This window comes from Macaca fascicularis, chromosome 5, assembly GCF_037993035.2.
Source record: "Macaca fascicularis isolate 582-1 chromosome 5, T2T-MFA8v1.1".
Lineage (NCBI taxonomy): Eukaryota > Metazoa > Chordata > Mammalia > Primates > Cercopithecidae > Macaca > Macaca fascicularis.
The window spans coordinates 37,763,520-37,771,585 of record NC_088379.1 but is presented as its reverse complement, the minus strand read 5'-3'; the positions used below and the strand labels follow the sequence as shown (position 1 = coordinate 37,771,585).

The 8,066-nt window shown below is 40.3% G+C and overlaps 1 long non-coding RNA gene across 1 annotated transcript; it reads left to right on the top strand.

The window, feature by feature from the left end:
- Positions 1 to 3,831: 3,831 nt before the first annotated feature.
- On the top strand, positions 3,832 to 7,556 carry LOC102135564 (uncharacterized). Its single transcript, XR_277051.4, has 3 exons — positions 3,832 to 3,950; positions 5,295 to 5,359; positions 6,401 to 7,556. It is a non-coding gene; the product is annotated as an uncharacterized lncRNA (long non-coding RNA).
- Positions 7,557 to 8,066: the final 510 nt, after the last annotated feature.

The window sequence follows — 8,066 nt, the reverse complement described above, 5'->3', positions numbered from 1 at the left end:
CCCACGGAACAGATGCCGAGAGAAGCAAACTAAACTCTCCTTGAGCGGTTGCCTTTGCATTCATTTTAAAATTTCAAAATCTTTTTCTTGAGATCTTATTGCTCAAGAATGGGGACTTTCCCATTCCACAGTATGATTTCACCTTCAAAAAACCTCTATTCCTTTCTGAAAGTGATTCTAACAGAAAGTTGACCCAGGGAAATTTTAGCAGCATGTAATGCTGTTGGGTAGAGCCCATTTTAGCTCTGTCTTCCAGCATAGCACACTACACATTCTCAGACATTGCTTCTTGAGAGTGTACTAACCATCAACTATCATTTCGTAATGGAGAAGGTAAAATGCGATCACTTTAGCATTGGTTTCTCTTCTATAATAGCAATGAAATAAGTGAGCATAGTATTCCTTTTAATGAAATGACAGTGCTGCCTAATTGACTAATATTCCGCAGGGTGTACGGTTGTGTTTTTCAACAGTGATATTGGGGTTGATTGTTGTTAGCATGTGGGAAAAAAATTCCTCCTTCCAAATGTCAATATTTGAGTCCTACTAAAAGCTGAGGGGCATGTATGCATTTAGTCAAAAGCATATTTTACTTCTTGGTATTTTCAATGATTTGTGGCCAATGAATCATGAAAATGAAATCTTAAAACCCCAAGAAACCACCAGAAACCAAGCTAGGCATTTAGCATATTTCACGGTAATTATTTCTACCCCACTCCATGTTGAAAATGTCTGTTTTCCCCGATTTGTTTGCTTTTTCATTTATTGGCATTTTGAGAACTTCCATATTAAATTGCCTGTTCCTCTGAGGATAGGATAACTGAACCTAGAGCTTGGAAAGTCCTGTTTAGTTCAGTCAATCCCACTCTTCCTTGGAGAACAGGAAAGAGAGTAATACTTCTCATTTTACAGAGGTTTTTCACTGTTTGGTTTGTTTTTTTTTTTTCTAGGAAAGGCTATTTCCACTATATTGGTTCATCATTGTAATACGTAGTACTTTAAACAATTACAACTTGTAACTCCGATTTCTTGTTAAAGCATCCCCCAAGTTTAGTCATTTATTTTCTGGGCAATTGAATTGGTTTAATCATGTGTCATGTTACCTTCTAGCTTGCTATGTAGCCAAGCTATAGATATCTGGCTTATTCTTTTCCCCCATTTCATCTTAGCAGTTTTCCCTATTCTTGCTAGTTATTCCTAATGCCTTTTAATTGGGGGGAATTATTTCCTTTGTTTTGCATAGTTTCTCATGGCAGAGATGCTTTATCAATTGTCCTGTGTCCATTTTCCACTTGTCCCTAGTAACAGAACCCACTGCTGGTTTTAGCAAAATACATTGTTCCACTGTCCTCCTAACCTCCAAAGTAGAATTGACACCCCCTAGTCTCCCTTGCAGCTGGCAATGACCATGTGACTAAGCTCTCACTAATGGAAGGTGAGCAGAAGTGACAAGTGATGGGCACAGCTTGTGTTCACTGCCATAAAAGAACGTCGTTCCACTTCCTCTCCTTCTTTCTCCCTATAGGGTAGGCTGGAACTTGGATGTGGCGTTGTCAGACCAGATGTCACTGTACAGACAACAATATCCTACAAGACAGAAAAGCTTGAAAGTAAAAGAAACTTTGTTGTTTGAATACACCACACATCTGTCCTGGACCACCTGCCTATTGCTGAACCGTTACATGAGAGAAAAAGATATTTCTCTCTTATTTGAACAATTGCATTTTAAAGTATTTTTGTTATGGCAGCATAACTGATACCCTAACCCTGACAAATACATTTCTTAAACAAAAGGAGGAATGCTACTATTGTACTCTATGCTGGTCCAGTCTTACTTGGGGAATAGTATTCTTATCTGTGAATCACATTTCAGGAGGCATAAAGACAAAGTAGAAGTGTTCAGATAAGAGCGACATGATTGGTAAGAAATTCAAAGTTGAAGAAACTGGAAGAGCAGATTTAGAGTGAGTAGGAGTGCCACTTTCAAATGTTTGAAGGACTGGCGTGTGGAAGAATGATTCACTTTGTTCTGTGTAGTTTCAGTGGATAGGAGTATGGTTCAATGGGAAAACTGATTTCGCTGAAGACGAAGATTTCTGGCTGTCAGGTCTGCATAGACATTGGAGGCACTGAGTTCTCTGCTTATGGAGATGCTTTTAACAGAGCCTGAATAATCAGTTGGCTGGATTTGTAACAACTGTGTGTCATGCAGGTATATTACATAAATTGCCTCAAATTCTTAGAACAATGCTGATAATTTTATATATATATATATATATATATAATTATTATACTTTAAGTTCTAGGGTACATACGCACAACGTGCAGGTTTGTTACATATGTATACATGTGCCATGTTGGTGTGCTACACCCATTAACTCTCCATTTACATTAGTTATATCTCCTAATGCTATCCCTCTCCCCTCCCCGCTCCCCACAATAAGCCCCGGTGTGTGATGTCCCCCTTCCTGAGTCTAAGTGATCTCATTGTTCAATTCCCACCTATGAGTGAGAACATGCGGTGTTTGGTTTTCTGTTCTTGTAATAGTTTGCTAAGAATGATGGTTTCCAGCTGCATCCATGTCCCTGCAAAGGACATGAACTCGTTCTTTTTTATGGCTGCATAGTATTCCATGGTGTATATGTGCCACATTTGCTTAATCCAGTCTGTCACTGATGGACATTTGGGTTGATTCCAAGTCTTTGCTATTGTGAATAGTGCTGCAATAAACATACATGTGCATGTGTCTTTATAGCAGCATGATTTATAATCCTTTGGGTATACACCCAGTAATGGGATGGCTGGATCAAATGGTATTTCCAGTTTTAGATCCTTGAAGGATCTCCACACTGTTTTCCACAATGGTTGAACTAGTTTACAGTCCCACCAATAGTGTAAAAGTGTTCCTATTTTTCCACATCCTCTCCAGCACCTGTTGTTTCCTGATTTTTTAATGATTGCCATTCTAACTGGTATGAGATGGTATCTCATTGTGGTTTTGATTTGCATTTCTCTGGTGGCCCATGATGATGAGCATTTTTTCATGTGTCTGTTGGCTGCATAAATGTCTTCTTTTGAGAAGTGTCTGTTCATATCCTTTGCCCACTTTTTGATGGGGTTGTTTGTTTTTTTCTTGTAAATTTGTTTGAGTTCTTTGTAGGTTCTGGATATTAGCCCTTTGTCAGATGAGTAGATTGCAAAAATTTTCTCCCATTCTGTAGGTTACCTGTTCACTCTGATGGTAGTTTCTTTTGCTGTGCAGAAGCTCTTTAGTTTAATTAGATCCCATTTGTCAATTTTGGCTTTTGTTGCTGTTGTTTTTGGTGTTTTAGACATGAAGTCCTTGCCTGATAATTATATATTTTAATTTCCATTTGATAGAAAGGAAATATTAATCTTAGACCAGTTAAAACTTCTCCAGGATCACAGACCCAGTTAGTAGCAGGGCCCATGTTCTTTCTACTGACCACTGGTAAAGCAGATTTACAAAATGGCCTGAAAATTTCTCCCAAATCTGAATTTGATGAGTCCCCTAGAAAATTGTCTTCCCTAAATCTTTCCTTGAATTCTGAAGTATGTGAGCCAGCGACGTTTCCTGAAATTGGTGTGCATAATCTCCCAAATTTTAACCAGCTTACTTTGGGCCCTCCTTTATGTGTCAGAGATTGCTAACTGGTCACCAATCCATTTTCTCTTCCTTCTTGGCACATCATGAGAATACATTTTCTAGCTTCCCTTGAAGTGAAATATGAGCAAAAATGATGCCAGCCACTCCCCGACCTGGCCCATAGAAACCTCCCATATTATTTCTTCTGCTGCTGCTGGATATTGACACAGGGGATGACTTTGAAAGCTGAGTGTTGAAGATAGCAGAACCTGTCTTTCAGCCTTGGTCCCTGAACAACATGTTGAACAGATCCTGTGGTAATCTGGAACTGCCCTGGACTGTGTAAGTGAGTGAGATATAAACTCTTACTATGCTTGAGCTATTTTACATGTAACAGCAATTAGCTTTCCTTACTTAATGCTCTGTATCCCCTGCTACTAAATAGCAAGAATTATAACTCTAGATCATAGGACTATGTGAATAGTCATTATATTTGTCAACAACTCTAACAGGCTGAACTTTTTGTTCCTCAGTTATTTTAAATTGTGGTAAAATACACATAACATAAAATTTACCATCTTACCCATGTTAAGTATACAGTTCAGTGGTATTAAATACATTCGTGGTGCTATATGTTCATCACCACCATCCATCTCCAGAACTCTTTTCCTCTTGTAAAACTGAAACTCTGTACCCATTAAACAGTAACTCCATTCTCTCCTCCACACCAGCCTCTGGCAACCACTGCTCTACTTTCTGTTTCTATGGTTTTGATTATTCTAAGTACCTCATATAAGTGGAATCATGCACTATTTGTCTTTTTTGTTGTTGTTGTTGGCTTATTTCACTTAGCATAGTGTCCTCAAGTTTCATCCATGTGTCAGAATTTCCTTCCTTTTTACAGCTGAATAATATTCTATTGTATGTATGTACCACATTTTGTTTATCCATTCATTCATCAGTGGACACTTGGGTTGCTCCTACATGTTAGCTATTATGAATGATAGAGTTTGGGTGTGTGTCCCCACCCAAATCTCATATGGAAACGTAATCCTCCGTGTTGGAAGTGGGGCTTGGTGGGAGGTGATTGGATCGTGGGGGTGGATTTCTCATGGATGGTTTAGCACGATCCCCCTTGGTACCGTCCTTGTGATCGTGAGTATGTTTTTGTGAGATCTGATCATTTAAAAGTGTTTGGCACCTCCCCTGCTCCTTGCTCCTATTTTTTGCCGTGAAATGTGGCTGCTCCCTGTTTGCCTTCCACCATGACTGGAAGCTTCTTGAGGCCTCCCTGGAAGCAGATGCTGCTATGCTTCCTGCACAGCCTACAGAACCATGAGCCGATTAAACCTCTTTTCTTATAAATTACTCAGTCTTAGGTATTTCTTTATAGCAATGCAAGAACAGTTTGATACAGTGAATAATGCTGCCATAAACATGGATATACAAAATATTTATTTGAGATTCTGCTTTCCATTCTTTTGGGTGTACACTCAGAAGTAGAATTGCTGGATCATATGGCAATTCTATTTTTAATTTTTTGAGGAACCTAGGCTAAACTTTTGAAACTGCAGATATTGAACCAGTTTTATTTTTACTAAAAAAGCAGAACTTTAATACAGTGTAATCTATGTCTTCCATCTCTCACTCTCTTGACTTCTCCATAACCTTGTCCAATGGATAAAGAGGAATCAACTTCTTTATACAACAATGGCAGAGAAGTTCTACAATATGGAGTCCTGTGATAAAAGGTAATGCCAAAAGTTTGTCCAATGGTGACTTATGGTTCAGTCCACTGATTTTTGCTTTTTAGACTCTCAGTGTCCTTCTTTTATCTGTTTCTAAAGTTATTTAAACTACCAGGAAATTTCTCATGGGAAAAAAAAATCTGTATCTTCGTATTATTTACAAATCGGAAGATTTAAAACATGTATAGCAAAACCAGCTGGCAGCCCAGCACAGTGGCTCATGCCTGTAATCCCAACAATTTGGGAAGTCGAGGTGGGTGGATCACCTGAGGTCAAGAGTTCAAGACCAGCCTGATCAACATGGTGAAACCTCGTTGCTACTAAAAATACAAAAACTGGCTGGGCGTGGTGGCGCATGCCTGTAGTCCCAGCTACTCAGGAGGCTGAGGCAGGAGAATCACTTGAACCCTGGAGGCCAAGGTTTCAGTGAACTGCGATGGTGCCACTGCACTCCAGCCTGGGTAACAGCCAGATTCTGGCTCAAAACAAACAAACAAACAAACCAACAGCTGGCACTTGGGGGTCTTCCTTAGACAGGTCCTACAGACCCAGAGTCCCTTTTGATCTCCAATGCTGACATGCACGTCAAATGCCACGTGTCTTTGTGATGCAGCTTTTTGTAAATCTGGTCCTACAGGCTATTTGTACCTGTGATCCCTGGTATCAGTGCAGTAAAATCAATGATTAACAAAGAGCTACTCTTTGGTCCTTTCCTGAGAGCTTGTTTTGAACAAGTTAGAACTCTTTGCAAGGCAGTAAACCCTTCCTGGAGTTGGCAGGAAGAGCCAGGAAGTCTTCCCATTATTATTGAGCACTGATCTTCCTTGTGGGGTGTATACCTAGCATACCAAAATTTACTCTCTGCAGCTCCTGACTTCCTGTCTGTAACACAAATGTGGGACATAAGTGAAGCTTTGCAAAAAAGGAGGATAGGATTTGTTGTTCTGTTTTTAATTGAAAGCCCAAACAGCAATGTTGATTGGTTTGATTCCACCAGAGAGTTAAACAATTTCCTTCCACATCTCCAAATCCCCAACTATGCAGGTCTGCAGTGGTCACCACCAGCCTCCTCAATGTTGTGCAGGTCCAGCTGACACACCCACCAGCTGGTGACCAGCAGAGTAGAGGAGGAGCAGGCACAGAGGACCTTCACCTTTCCCACCAGGTGCGGGCGCCAGTCAAGGTGGACTCCAGGGTCTGATGCAGGCATAAGAAGATGTTGCGGCAGATGTGCTGCTTGTTTTTAAAGCTCTGGAACACAACAAAGACGAGGTTTTCCGTAGACGTGTGCATGATTTTCATATAGAAAGGTTTCCTTTTTCCTAAAGTCTAGAAAACAAGTAAATACCGAGTGAATCACTGACCTCCCAGAAACTTTTCTATGCACATGGTATGCACTGGTGGAGGGAGGTGACTGAGGCAGGGCAGCCGAGCAGAGTACTTAAAGCTGGTTTTGCCCAGTCTGTGGTATGGGTACTCATAAAGTAAGCATGATAATTTGGGGGTCATACACAGATATACATTTACAAATGTTAATAGTGTGATGTTTACACATGGAAACAGAGAGAGGAACAACAGACAGACCCTGGGCCTAGCAGAGGGTGGAGGGTGTGAGGAGGGAGAGGATCAGAAAACATAATTAATGTATACTAGGCTTAACATCTGGGCGACAAAATAATCTGTACAACAGGCTGGGCACGGTGGCTCATGCCTGTAATCCCAGCACTTTGGGAGGCCGAGGTAGGCGGATCACTTGAAGTCAGGAGTTCGAGACCAGCCTGGCCAACATGGCGAAACCCCATCTCTACTAAAAATACAAAAATTAGCCAGGCGTGGTGCATGTGCCTGTAAACCTAGCTACTCGGGAGGCTGAGGCAGGAGAGAATTGCATGAACCTTGGAGGTGGAGGTTGCAGTGAGCCAAGATTGTGCCACTGCACTCCAGCCTGTGTGACACAGTGAGACTCCATCAAAAAAAATCTGTACAACAAACCCCCATGACACAAGTTTATCTATATAACAAATCTGCACATGTACTCCTGAACTTAAAATAAAAGTTAAATACTAAAAGAAAAAAATAAAAATATATTTTTCAATGTAATTTTACCTTTCATATCAAAATATGTGAATATAAATAGACGTAAAAAATAGTGTGATGTTTACTTTAATGTGCATTAGAATAAAGATTTAATACCAATGTCTCAAATTTGTGATTATTATTGTAACATTGTTATAAATGCTTAGGGTAAGTAAAGGAAATGTTAGTCTTTTAAAAATGGAAATGTTAGGTTAAATGACTATAGGGGTCTTCCACTTCCAGTCAAGATGGAGTAACAAGGACCAAATTTAGCCTCCTGCCTGAAAGAGTCAAAAATGTGAACATACATATGAAGCAACAGTACTCAAGATTTCGGGTACCAGGCAATGAAGAATAAGGATCCCTAATTGATAAGAAACAAATAATGTGAACCCTGTGACCCCCTGAGCTCTTATTACCTGGAGAACATTTCTAGATCATGATGGAGTGTTGGGGAGTGCAGGCAGAGCTGAGTGGTGGTTTTCCTGATTCCAGAGCCAGATTGGGAGTCCAGGGAAGCCAAGATAACTGGAATTCACAGGGCAGACTAAGAGAGAAAAGACTCGCACAGACAGTGTTCCAGATAACTGACTATGTATAGAGGAGCCTGACCAGTGATGCATGGGAGGAAATG